This window comes from Rhinolophus sinicus, linkage group LG02 (assembly GCF_036562045.2).
Source record: "Rhinolophus sinicus isolate RSC01 linkage group LG02, ASM3656204v1, whole genome shotgun sequence".
Classification (NCBI taxonomy): domain Eukaryota; kingdom Metazoa; phylum Chordata; class Mammalia; order Chiroptera; family Rhinolophidae; genus Rhinolophus; species Rhinolophus sinicus.
Window position 1 is genome coordinate 81114043 of NC_133752.1, and position 13622 is coordinate 81127664.

A 13622-nucleotide genomic window follows, 5' to 3' on the forward strand; every position below is an offset into this window, starting at 1 on the left:
CTAACCTTTCTATAGCGTTTAACCCTGTTGACGACTCTCTTCTAGGAATTTTCTTCTCCTTTGGCTGTCTCTTCTAGTTGTCCTTTTGAATCTCTGATCATTCTTTTTCAGTCTCCTTTATAATATTTACTTTCCCCTATGTCTTCTTTTTTCCTGCCTTAAGTGTTCTGGATCTGGGAGTATGCTGCCTGCTCTAAGATTCTAAGATTTAACAAGGTTGCCAATAAAAGATCATGTATCATTTGTCTACACATGAGTGTTTGAAAATAGTAATGATGTTACAATTAGAAAATAAAAATGACTATTTCTGCTACAATGAATACCAGTGATTAAGTAAATCACAAGGGATGATGACTTAACTCACTTTGAAATGATGATTCTCTAAATTTTAGAAGAAAAGTAAATATACATATACGTATATATTACATTCTTACTCTTTCAGTAGCTATAATAGCAAAAATTCTAGCTTCTGTTTAAATTACTAAATCATTTTTCCTACTGCCAGTTAGATACTATTATTCAATTACTATGTTTTAAGACATCCATGAGAATGACTTTGGAATTCCTCCAAACTTATTTTGTTGTTGCTTGTTGTGCTGACAAATACTAAAATATTAGTCTCCATGTCCTATGGCTATGTATAAAGAAATAAAGACATTCATTCCAATTTACTGTGTTTTGCTGTTCTAATTAAACCTCTTATACAAAAATGTGTTTTTTCAGTGTTTTATTGCCACAAAAATGCTGCATAACAAACAATCACAATGTATCGGTGGCCTACGACAATAAACACTTATGTTTTGCTCACAAGTCTATAAGATGGCTGATAATTCTGCTGTGTCACTCAAGAGTCTACTCCATGGGTGGGTTGACTGGGGGCTGGCTATTCTAGGATGGTCTCAGTGGGAAAAACGCAGCTCTCCTCCATGTGGTCTCTCATCCTCCAATAGGTTAGCCCAGGCTGTTCTCATTGCAGGGGCAAGTGCCAGGAGGCCTAGAAAAAAATGGACAAAGCTTCTTGAGGCCTAGGCTCAGGAGTGGCACATGGTTACTTCTGCCACATTCTCTTGGCCAGAATGAATCATAAAGTGGACCAGACTCAAGGATGGGAAGGTAGACTCCATCTCTCACTGAGAGTAGCTGCAAGATCCATATTGCCAAGGGTCTAGATAGATGGAGGAGTGAAAAATAGGGGTCATTTAAGCAATTGATCTATCAGTGTTCAAATTTATTTTATACTATGACTTGCTTTATATTTACAGATATCCACTGAATGCTGTTATTTGTTCTGTTATATCGTTTGCTACATAAACACACACATCAATACATGACAGAAATAGATATATAGATGTAAGTATATACAAGGTATGATAATTAAGTTTGCAAACTTGTTGCAATGATGTTGCTAACCTTTTTTGATATTAGAGGGATTATTCATTATGAATTTGTACCAACTGGACAGTTAATCAAGTTTACTAGTTGGAAGTGCTGAAAATGCTGCATGAAAAATTTCGACGACCTGAACTTTTCGCCAACAATTCATGGCTCTTGTATCACGACAATGCACCAGCTCACACAGCACTGTCTACAAGGGAGTTTTTAGCCAGTAAATAAATAACTGTATTGGAACACCCTCCCTACTCACCTGATCTGTCCCCCAATGACTTCTTTCTTTACCCAAGATAAAAGAAATATTAAAAGTAAGACACTTTGATGACATTCAGGACATCAAGGGTAATACGACAACAGCTCTGATGGCCATTCCAGAAAGAGTTCCAAAATTGCTTTGAAAGGTCGACTAGGCACCGGTGTCAGTGCATAGCTTCCCAAGGGAAGGTGATCGAAGTGATATTCACTAATAAGGCATGTAGCACTTTTTCTAGGATGAGTTTGCAAACCTCATTGTCAGACCTCGTATATGATTAAAAAAATATATTTAATTTTCCTGAAAATTGAGAATAGATTCTGAAATGTATTCAGAAATATATTCAAATGTATTCAGAAAAAAAGTGTTAGCACATATCTTCAGTAACTGTGCACTCATCTATAGAAGTGAATATTTCTTCTTTCCCCTTTTGACTTGAAATGATTTGCCTTTACTTATTCTCTATTTAATATTACAGTTTATCGAGGCTTGCTGCTATTTAGATGTCCCAGTGTTGGACACAAGAAAGACAGTTAAAACCATGATATTAGAATCACTCAGGTGATAAATTTTCAGTGTCTTTGGTCAGTTATTTTGTGCTACAACTGCCAAAGGAACAGTATTACTAGATGAGAACTTGAAGAAAAACATCCCTGAAATGGGCACAAAAGTCACATCTCTAAGCAATCCCAGCACCTCCTTACCTGCTATATAGATGGAGGAGGGGTGAAGGGTGATAACCTGGGAACAGTTCATCAAACAGGAACAAGGACACAATTGATATAAATATTTGTGAAAGGTTTTACAGATGAGACTGGGCCTCGCATCACCCATTCCCGTGGTAAATGCCCATTGGGAACTATTAGAACCATAAATTCTCCCGAGACTCCACACAGCAGACTGACTCACTGCTCCTCACAACCTGCGAGGCCCTAATTACTGACATTTCTCCCACACAAGCCCTTCTCTCCATTTCCTGCACAGAAGTCTTGACTTGGGGCTACAGCGTCTCTCACCTCGATTGCCGCAAGCCTTGAACTCAGTGCTCCTGCCTCTGTTCTCACTCACCATCAGCCACACTGCCAGTCACATCACTCTCCTGTGGCTCTTCAGTGGCTCTAAGTGTCTACGTAATAAAATCATCGTCCACCACCTCCCACCAAGGCCCTTCCCACCTCTGTGCTTCGTCCACACCTTCCCTAGTCGTGCATTGCCCCGCACTACTCACCATCCCTGGCAATACCTAGTTCTCTTTCAAGAAGAGACCCAAATGTTACCTGTTCTAGGAAGCTTTCATGAATCACTCCCCCTCCCATTCTCTACTTCCCAGGAAAATAGGCCACTCCCTCCGGAATGCAGTACCCTCTCTAGCACAGTCCCTGCAGGACTCTATTGCACTTGTTTAATACAAGGAGGTGTCTCTACATTCTGGCAGCCTGGGAGAGCAAGAGCCATGTCTTACTTCTATTGTAACCTGGGTGTCTGGTATAACGCCTGCCACATCAAAACTTACCGTAGTGAGTGGAGGGAAGAATCCGTAAGACTGTAGCTGGACCTAGATGCCGAACCACATTGAATAAACTAATTATTATTCCCTCATGAATCAAACTATTTCAATTAGGATCAATCAATAATGTCAACATAAGACTTTCCTAAAATAAACAGCAACAACAACAAAAAAACAACAACAAAAAGAATGTCACTTACTACAAGTATAATAGTATTAACAGTAAAGACCTCAGCAACAGAATCCCTCTTGGTACCCAAAGCTATGAAGCATTTAGGTGTTTTTCCAGAGTTGGAAAAATAATTTGTATGTTCTATAAGCATTATTAAAAGTCCATAAATTCCAGGTCTTCAAAAAGAATAAACACATTATAACCAAATTATTTTCTACTTAAAGAATCTCATTCTTTTTTTTTTCTTTAATGTGAGAGAACTATAAGTAAAATTTCCATTATAATCCACAATTTAGTAAGTTTTTGTTATAATTTCAAACATATATTCCCTATATCATTTCAGGCAACAAAACACAGATCATGCATAATATATGTTCAATGAATTAAAAAGTGATAAAATTTCTTTAAATTAGCAAGGAAAAGATGGAAATATCTTTTACAGATTTACATACACTTTTTTTAAATAGTTTCAGGTGCACAAAACAAAGTAATACTTAGATGTTTATCGTTTATATCCCTCACACTGTGTCAACCCCCCTCCTCCCATCCACTATCCCTCTGATATCACTGACAGCCATTACATTTCCACTGTCTCTATTCCTAATGCTGTACTCTACTTCTTGTAAGTATACACATATATATGTATATATATACATATATACATATGTATATATAAACTTGTAGTTGACATTCATTATTGTTCAGCTTCAGCTTCAGGTGTACAGTGCAGTGATCAGGCATCTATATCATCCCTGAAGTGGTCTCCCTAATGAGACAAGTGTCCATCGGATACCCTACAAAATCTTTATAACATTATTGATTACATTCCACAAATTAACTTTTATATCCCCGTGGCCATCTTGTGGTTACTGACTGTTATCTAATCCCCTCACCTTCTCCCTTATCCCCACCCCCTCCCATCTACCAACCTCAGTTTTTCCTCTACGTCTCCGAAACTGTTTCTGATTAGTTCATTCACTTATTCTTTTCTTTAGATTCCACACATAAGTGAGATCATATGGTATTTGTCTTTCTCTGTCTAACTTATTTCACTTAACATAATGTTCTCTAGGTCCAACCTTACTATGTTGCTGCAAATGGTAAGATTTCTTTCTTCTTTATGGCTGCATAATACTCCATCGTATAAGTGTAAAATAATCTCATTCTTAATGAAAGCTGTACTTTTCCAGAATACAAGAGTGTGAGACCTTCCTATAGTGTGAAATTGTGGCAATCCTTGTTAGACTGGATGCCCCTGAGAGCAGAATCTGAGAGAAAGTTTTGTGTGCAGGTAAGGTTTTTTTTTATTGTTAGTTTCAGGTGTCAAAATAACATAGTGATTAGACATTTACACCCCTCACAAAGTGATAACCCCCACAAGTCTACTACCCATCTGACACTGTACACAGCTATTACAATACCACTGACTACATTGCCTATGCTGTACTTTACATTCCATGACCATATATTTTTTTTAATTATAGTTGACATTCAATATTATTTTATATTAGCTGCATGTGTGCTGGTAGTTGAATTGGGAGGTGATCGCAGGACACAGAAGGGAAGGGTTAGGGAGGACGAAACAGGACAGCAACTGCAGGGATGAGCAATTGAACTGGCCACTACTGTAGGTAACTGGTGCTGGATCCTGCCAGAACCTTCTGAGTCTTATTGAGATGTGTGTCAGAACTGCCTGAATGGGGGAGGTAAAGGGGAAACAGGTATTCATTGGGTTTTGCCCGTTAGTCAAGGGTGACGTCTCAGGCAGTAACTCCCCATTAACTCCGCCCCGTCCCAAACACTACTCACACTTCCCGGTTGCTTCTGCCTGAGTGTTGAGTCAATTCACACAGTTGGCTATCCCACCCAGGAAGCTCCAAGACTGGTAAAGACAGGAACATGTCAGGTGCTGAGGTGATGACCCCATACCTACACAAAACTGTCTGGAGCATGCACAGAACTGGTCACTAAAGTAGCAGCTGGAATAAGATGGAAGTGAGTGGATGGTACAAAAGCTATGTCTGATATACTCAGGAGCTATGTCCCCACCACCGCCAGTTTCTAACGTATTCAATACACATGCTTGGATAATACATTATAATGCTTATAATACATTATAATGCTTATGTTTACTACTTAACAAACTTTTGAATATAATATTCTATTCATATATCCAGAAATCTACTGTAAAATTTCCTATTATTTCTGTTTCTCTCCCAAGTATAATCCTCTCCTTCATTAGACCTAATGATGTCTAACGTACACGAGAAATGTAATAGAATATTCATCCATTTATTTATTCAGTCATTGCTTATTATGTATCAAATATGTGTCTATCAATGTGTTACCTTCTGGAAATACAGACAAGGCATAATTCCCGCCCTCACAATTCAGGAAGGGAAGTAGCACTTACATTCTGATGGAGCATAAGTGCTGTAAGATGACGAATCGAATCACTGAGGATGCTCCGCTTAACAATGCTCAGAGGAGAAGTGGGGCTTGGGATATAATTCCAATAGGAAACGGTGCATGAGCTTAAATTTGGAGAAAAAATTTAACTTAGCCAAGTTTCTTATGTGAAGAAATAGATTTCAGACAGGAGGCATACTGTTCACAAAGGCATAGAAGTAGGAAAGAGACTAATCGATCTGTTTTAGAAACTACAAGCGGGTCTGTGCAACTGAAGGGAGAATGAGATCTGCCAACATGAAAGGGCAAATTACGAGGGGCTTTGTATGTCAAACTGTGAATTGACTTGAGGGGCAAAAAACTGGAGTGCCGTGAAAAGATTTGCACTACTATGGAGAATGGTTGGGAATGAGAGAGAGATTTGAATATCCTTTGGTCAAAGTGATTCATGGCTTACTGTTCCCAAACCCCTGGAAATCCCTAAATTTTGTATGCTCATTGGGACTTGGGGAGCAGAGCGGCTCTAGATAGTTTCATATGAAAAAATCTGTATCATATATAAATTATGTGGGTTTAAAAAAAAAAGAAAAGAAAGGAGGATGGGAACATCAGTTAGGAGGCCATTGCCAATAGTTGAAGTTCACCCATTTGGCAAATATTTGTTGTCTGGTATGTGCCAGGCATTGTTGTAGGCCTAATATACTTGGAGTATATTAGTGGGAGGGAGGGGATGACAATGGGAGTGATGGTGACAGTGATGGTGGTAGTGACAGAGGAGATGATGGTCCTGATGGTGGTGGTGGTGGTAGTGATGGTGCTTGTGGTTTATTAATGGAGGTGATAATAACACCTACTTTTATACAGCATTGTCTCTGTACCAGGTAATTTCTGAGTACTTGATGTATGTTTGACCCATTTGATGCTCACAACTCCATGCGGTAGATACTATATTATCTTCCATTTTACATGTGAGGAAATGGACAATCAATCAATAAGGATTAAAATTGGATAACATTATAGAGAGTAACTTTAGATTGGGTAGCCAGGAAAGGCCTTTCTGAGAGGATCATTTTTAAGCTAAAAGCTGAATGACAAGAGAGCACTCACTATTAGTGTAGGAAGGGTCACTTGAGAAGGGGAAACACTCCAGGCAAAGAAAAGCATGACGAAGCTCTAGAAAGGGCATGAGCCTGGGGAATCTGAGGACCCCAAAAGCCAATGTTGCCTGAGTCACCAGAGCACTTTAATTGGTCACAAGTTGGGGTTGTGACAATGTTCTGGGTCCAAGTGAGAAATAGCCAGGGCAGTGGGAATGGGACTGTGAAAAGGGTGTGGATCTGAGAGATTTGGGAAGTGAAATCAACATGGTTTGGGTGATACCTGGATCAGGAAAGTGAGGGAGACCGAATCCTCTCGTATACCATATACACAGCAAAGCACTGGCCAAGCTTCCACCATGTTACATCCGTTCTTTATACAAACAATACCTCTCTCAATCTTCCAAATAACCTCTCATGTTAGATGCCCACTTTTTTTCCTGAGGATACTGAAATTTAATGAAAATGAACAATTTGACTAAGATCACACAGTTAGGAAGTAGTGAAACAGGCATAATATTCAATATATCTCATTCCAAAATCTTTTGTCTATAACAGAAATTTAGAAAAACAATTTAGAGACTTAAACCATTTTTATATGTGGCCATTATAGGGGACTATGTCCTTCTAACTTCTTTCACTTCTGCCACTAATTTATAATCACTAGAGTCAAACAGATTTTTCAGCAACAAATGTAAATAGTTGAATAATTTATATTTTTAAACAGATCTCAAATCTCATAATTTAAAAATTTCAAAAATAGAAATTAAAGTTTTATCAAAAATATCTTTATTCTATGCTATAAGCATTTGTCCATGGTATGATATATATAAATTTTTTTAAAATATATTATCACAGTCAATTTAAATCAGACTAAGCAAAAAATCATAGGTGTGCCTAAGGATATAATGCATGAAGACTGTCCTGCAGCATTTTTTATAATTATTAACAAAAAAAAAAAAAAAAGGAACAAACCAAATGCCCAAAAACATGGTTCTGGTTTAATAAATTATGGGTGGTTTTTCAATACTAAAATTATTATCATGATGTGGAATACTTAATAATGTGAAAAGATAACCATATAGTAATTGAATATAGAAAGTTATAAAAAAAAATAGCTACTTGCTCATCATGGTTAGATGCATGCATACATGCAGGTGTGGACAGACGATGGCTAAGTGGCTATGAATCTAGCCAAAATTGAATAGAGTTACATCTGAGTGGGTTATGGATGGTAGTGTGGGTGTGGGTGTGTGTTTATCCAAATTTTATAAATGTTATATGTGAACGCTTATAAATACGCTATAAAGAAAATATTTTACTCTATAAGAATAAATAAAAGTAAAAGCTCTTTTTAAGTACATCATTGTTTTACCCCAAATTGATATAAAGAAACCAAAGCATTGGGAGGCTCCATAATGCCTACAATGTCACACAACAAGATGAGCAAAAAAAAGTCATGATTGAAACCTTTGGTCTCTCAATCCCTAGTTAGACCTTTAGCCACAATTCAAAATACTATACCCTTAATGTGAAAAATTAAAAATTGATCGAGTCTGTTTAAACAGTGTTGAACTCTACTTCAGTTAAGGCTCTTTCCTACATTTGTATATATTAAAAAAAACTTCAATTCAAATGAAACAGAAAAAAAGTTAAAAGCTTTTCTTACTGTCAGAGCAATAGAAATGTAAACAATGTGAAAGAGCCTTTCAATTGGTTTAATCTAAACAAACCAAAAAAAATTATGAATTCAGCCTTGTTTCACTTTTCCCCCAGAAGATAGACTCATAATTAAACTTTTCACCTTTCCAAATTACTAACTCTGTATCCTGCACAGTGGGTGGTTTTCTTTCCAGACATTCTGACTTGGAACAATGTATAAAGCAGGAGTTCCTGAATGGAATTTACAGCTAAATTTAACCAGGCATATTTTAATAAGATTAGCATATCTTTGTCTTTCAACACTAAGTACCTTACAATTAACTGAATTTAGACAGCATATTGTTTCATCAAAAATGACATTTGAAGCCTTAATTTCCATATTTATTGATATTGTATGTGAAAGGAAGTCTGAGTAAAAATTCCAGTGTCTGCCCTAAGAAGATTTCAGGAAGGAGTGTGTTAACTTTTCTAAGAAGCTCATGCAGGCACAGAATCTCACCTAGTCAGTGCTGACTTGTAGAAAAATGCACCATGGCTTTTGCTGGGGGTTATGGGTAAGAATTAAATAGGAACACCTTGATATTACAACTAGGGATACTCTATGTAGATAGACAAGTACTCCAAATGTGTGAACCAGAACATAGCAACGGGTACAGCTGTCCCCTCTGGAAATACCTATGAAAGATCATTTTCAGAAACTATTGTCTTCATTACAATCAGGTGACCAGATAAAGACCCTCAAATGTAAACAAATCAATATATCTTGCTTTCGATGAATTCAAAATTGGCCAAAAGTCTTTAAAAAACATTTCCACAATGTAACCACAAGAACACAATTTCGATAAACTACATACATCAGTCACGAGGGGCAGGAAATACGGCCTTTTTTCATCTTCAACTTTTCCATCCTGGAAAGCATACTTTTAACAAGTCATGTGGTTAAGAATGCATATATGTAGGCATTACCCACCGAGAAATGCCTTGAAGGGGAGAAAATTAATTTGGCAAATTGCTAAATTCCTCACCAGAAGCTGTGAAGCAGCAGTTGGTCACTGAAGGAACAGGCTCTGTTTACTGAAGGTAATGAGTGAAAGATGGAGCTTTTCCAGGTATGAAGACAGTCTTTTACAGGGCCACAACCAAGAGGATATAGAGAAATCTTCCTCCTTCCTCCCCAAAACTAATTAGCTTCAATGCTGCATGTAAATAAACCCAGGGGGAGATAAATAGAAGTGAGGGGAATTAAAGAGAGCTGCAAGTAATCACACAGAAAGAGCTGTGTGCCAATAATACAGTATATAAGACAATGAAAGGAGTTCAGAGAAGAACATCAGAATCAATACTTCCTACATGTAGAAGTCTATAAGTTTTTAACATTGTATTATTAGATGAAATGGGCTTCTAACTAGAAGCCAGTGTCTACCAAAATCAAGCAGATAAATCATCCTTGCTGAATGAAAATTTGGACCTCTTTAGAATAAACACCCTCTCAGAAACTAATTTGTCAGTATTACTTGAAACTTTTAGTGATAGAATTGACGTAAACATTGAACTGCGTTCATTTAGTTGGACTAAAAATGCGGCTACAAGATAATCTCATTCACTTTTAGGAAAATTGAGAACTCAAAACTAAATATTTACAGAACTTTCACTATAATATCCAAATATTTAACAATAAGTGAATTTATTAATAGGAAAGTTTTATGTGTATATTAATATTTCACTGACATATGGGAAACATTTTGACAAATTACACTTTCTTGACTTTACTTGTCCAGAATGTTCTTTGTCAGAGCAATTACTCTGCTCCTCAGTTGCTGCCAATAACTAAGTCATCTTATAGTTTGTAAAGTGCTTTAATAGTTTTCTGATTTTTAACCAACTATTTTATCTACTATACAGTATTGTTCGCTGAATTTGAAGAAAATTTTAAATGTTAACAGCAAAATATTTTACACCTGCATCAGGAATAGTACTATTTCTCCCAGTAAGAACTCCAGCACTCACAAAGGACACAGGATGCTGTAAAAGTTATAATTTAAATAGGAACCCCACACACACCCCTGAGTCAAGAAGCTTTATGGAAATCACCTACATGCCACATCTCATAATTCATGTGTGTCCATATCCCGTTAGTACCACTGGTTCTGTGATGTCACACCGAAAAATCTAAGAGGTTAACATTTCCTCAGAGATTGGACAGTCCCTCCACATAGAGAATGATGACATGAGGCAGACGTGTAAATGAGCAGTTCACACCTGTTTTATCTTTGTGGAAATCTGCTCCTCTTTAGAGACCTAATGAATAATGTTTCATATACAAGTATGCGTGGCTCTATGTCTGTGTGCTACAGTAAAACAATACGCATACAGACACAAGAAAACCAGAGTAGGAGGGGAGAAGAGCACAGAATTTTAAAACCTACAAGTTGACATAGGTGAAATACTATATTTTAAATTTTCCCTTCAAAATAATAAATCGATTATATAAAGATATTATTAGGCACAGGTCCAAAGAATCAGTAAGAAAATACTATTACATAATTATCATGACTCTTAGTGGTTTCTGAAATAAAGTTATAACTGTTTTGAGCTTTTATTCTTAGTTGCTGTTTGTTTCTATTCTAAATGGTAATAAGATGAAGCATTCCTTGCCCATGATCAAAGTTATATGAGCAAGCCAAAGGGATAGCTTTGGTATTTTGTCTGGCATTACTCCTTTCCCACAGAACCACAAAGGGGTGCTATAGACAGATAGGGAATAATGAAATGGTTAGTCAGTCCCTGTGGACAGTGAACTAACTTTATATACTACACTGTGGAAACATCAGAAATTTTAGAAGATAAAGATTTTGACTGGAATGAACAGGAAACAGCAAAAATTTAATCTCTACTTGTGTCAGCCTCAAAATTACAATTCACTAGAGTCTAAAAGTTTCACAAAAGAGTAATTACCAACTAACTTCAGACTATGTGGGAATTATTTGGGAAAATGATACCATAACATTTTGCATGGTATTTACAGACAAAACTCCAAAACTACACAAACAGGAATTATGCCGGCTGGCACTTTGGGCATCATAATGACTAGGCTGAATGCTATATTTTTAAGAGGGTAAGTCCCAGAGAAGTCCACTCTTACTTGGATCCAGTTTACTAACCTTGAACCACTCCAACCAAGCGGCACATGCGACTGCTAGGAAGTAAGTAGAGGAGAAGAAAGTCTCTGCACAAATGCAACACCGTATCCAGTTAGTCGAATGATTAAGACTGAAGCCCAATGCATGTGAATCACACTAAGTTCTTCCTTTTTCTAAGTTCAAATTTAAATTTTATTTATTTTTAAATAAACAAGACGTAAATTCATTAATTTTATAAATAATACAAATGGTCCCCCAAAATTGAAATGAGGGTTCGTATCGACTACCACTCAATCCCACCCCCTCCACAGAGGCAACTACCATCATCAACCTGGTGTGTGTACTTCTGAACAATTTGTTATGTACCTTCAGGAATTTCATGTTTGTGTGTATATTGGGAGGTATGAAATGTGTATGGTTGAGTAACTGGCTTTTTTCATTTAAAAATATCTCTTTTAAGGGTTTTATATATGAATCTATCACATTCTCTTTCACTGCTTTATGGTATTCAGTAACACAATATATTATCACTTCCCAACTTATGTACCATTCAGTAGTTCCCAATTTTGTTCTATTATAAAAAGAGTCACTGAGAGAACCATCCTCGTACATGGCTAACGTACACTATGCACTATGCCACACGTGCAAGCACACCTCTAGCACGGACACCAAAAAGAGTGTGCACTTGACCCTTGAACAACACTGGTTTGAACCGTGTAGGTCCACTTACACGTGGATTTGTTTTTCAACAAATATATTAGAAACATTGTTGAGATTTGCAACAATTTGAAGAACTCACAGATGAATCAGGTAGCCAGAAATATCAAAAAAAATTAAGAAAAAGTTAGGTATGTCATGAATGTATAAAATATATGTAGATATTAGTCTATTTTATCAGTTACTACCATAAAATATACACAAATTTATGATAAAAAGTTAAATTTACCAAAACTTGGACACACAAACATAGATCATACACAGTGCCATTCACAGTCGAAAGAAATGTAAACAAAAGTAGAGATATAGTATTAAATCAAAACTGTGTGAAATTAACTGTAGTACTGTGCTGCAGTAAGTTGGGAGTATCCACTTAAAACGGCGAGAGATGCTTATCAGCTCTGCGTGAGCAGTTGTCTCTCCAATAAATTGAGTATCGCAGTTAAAAGTGATCTCTCACGCTTCGCGGATATTTTTCATTGTGTTTAGTGCAAGACTATAAACCTTAAATAACACCATGGGACCCTAGAGAGCCACTTGCGAGGCTGGAAGTGCTCCCCAGAAGCAGAGACAAGTCATGACAAGAAAAAAATTGAATTGCTTGGTATGTACTGTAGATTGAGATCTGCAGCTGTAGTTGCCAGCCATTTCAAGATAAATGAATCCAGTGTAAGAACCACCTTAAAAAAAAAAAAAAAGAAAAAAGAAAAGGAAATTTATGAAGTCATCACTGCAGCTATACCAGCAGGCTCAAAAACCTTGTACTTTTTGCAAAATACGTTTTTTATTTCATATTGAAAATGCAGCTTTTTATGTGGGGTACAGGGTTGCTATAAGAAAGGCACACCTAGAAACTCTAATATGCTGTGAGAAAAAGTGAAGTCATTGTGTGACAACTTAAAGTAAAAGGAAGGTGAAGGACCTAAAGCTGGGGGATTTAATACCAGCAAAGGATGGTTTGATAATTTTAGAAAGACGTTTGGTTTAAAAAATGTCAAGATAACAGGAGAGGAAGCAGACGAGCTCCCAGACACCATTGAGAAAATTATCGAGGAGAAAGGCTATCTTCTTGAACAGATTTTTTAATGTAAATGAAAGTACCCTATTCTGGGGGTGCGGTTGGGGGGACCACAAAGGGCATTTATTAGTAAGGAAAAGAAGCAAGCATCACGATTTAAGGCAGGAGGGATAGGTTAACTCTACTGTTAGACTTCTTCAGCTATAAAGCTGCTAAGCCCCAAGCCTTAAAGAAAAGAGATAAATACCAGCCACC